Source organism: Pteropus vampyrus, unplaced genomic scaffold (genome assembly GCF_000151845.1).
Source record: "Pteropus vampyrus isolate Shadow unplaced genomic scaffold, Pvam_2.0 Scaffold389, whole genome shotgun sequence".
In the NCBI taxonomy this organism is placed as follows: Eukaryota; Metazoa; Chordata; class Mammalia; order Chiroptera; family Pteropodidae; genus Pteropus; species Pteropus vampyrus.
The window spans coordinates 364,490-365,581 of record NW_011889170.1 but is presented as its reverse complement, the minus strand read 5'-3'; the positions used below and the strand labels follow the sequence as shown (position 1 = coordinate 365,581).

At 35.4% G+C, this 1,092-nt stretch overlaps 1 non-coding gene across 1 annotated transcript; it reads left to right on the top strand.

Moving 5' to 3' along the window:
- Positions 1–734: 734 nt before the first annotated feature.
- Positions 735–853, top strand: LOC111731639. Its single transcript, XR_002777241.1, has one exon. It is a non-coding gene; the product is annotated as a 5S ribosomal RNA (ribosomal RNA).
- The last annotated feature ends 239 nt before the right edge of the window (positions 854–1,092 follow it).

Genomic DNA, 1,092 nt, shown 5'->3' with positions numbered 1-1,092 from the left:
TCCTGCAGTTTTGCAATACTCCTTTCTCTTAATATTTTTGAAAAAGTGTAGCTGATATGTATTGAACATTCCTTTTGTTTCAATCAACACTGTGTTTATTACTAAAATTACATCACCTATGAACACTTTATTATCATATCTATTTTACAGAAAAGAAAACTGAGGCACAGATAGGTTAGATGCTTTGGCCACGTTCCTGAAACTCGTAAGTGGCAGAGTTTGATTAAAGCAGTCTGAGAGTAGAGCACTTTATCTATTGTCTCATATTTGAATTCTGGTGGCACCAGCCATCCTCAAATAGGAAAACCAGTTATTTATTACAATATTGTACATTCATTATCCTGCTAGAAATTCTTGCCTTTAAAAATTACTTAGTTTTATTTTTTTTAAATACAAATAGTTTATTCTTGAAAAAAATCTTATAAGTGCAGATAGAAAAGGAATGCAAAACCACTGAACCTTAGTTGTACAAACTAAAATATTTTTCTATTTAGTTATTGAACAGTCTGAACTGAACAGGGTGGAAACATATTGCTTTTCTCCAACACTTACCTTTAATTATGCTATATTAAGAATCTCTTTCCAGTATTTAGTGATACTTTGGGCAGAGATCTCTGCTTTGTAGTTGCCTAAGTGGAATCGAGTCCAGTCTATCCAATTTGCAGATCTCTGTCTCTGAACTATCTAGAGAGTTTGCTTTTCCTGAGATTCCTTTGAATCAAGGAATCTATGCAGTCTATGGCCATGCTACCCTGAACAAGCCCGATCCCGTCTGATCTCAGAAGCTAAGCAGGGTTGGGCCTGGTTAGTACTTGGATGGGAGACCACCTAGGAAGACCAGGTGCTGTAGACATAAAATATAAATAAATACGTACGTACGTACATACATACATACATACATACATACATACATACATACATACATACATACATAAGGGATCGTAAGCTGACAAGATCTTTGCAGTCTATGAGGTCAACCAAGGGTTGCCTCGCCTAAAAAAAGAAAAAAAATAAATCTATGAAGAGATAGAGAGAAGATCCTGTCTGTACTCTACTCATACCACCTCACTCATTTGTATCTTTTGGCTCTCT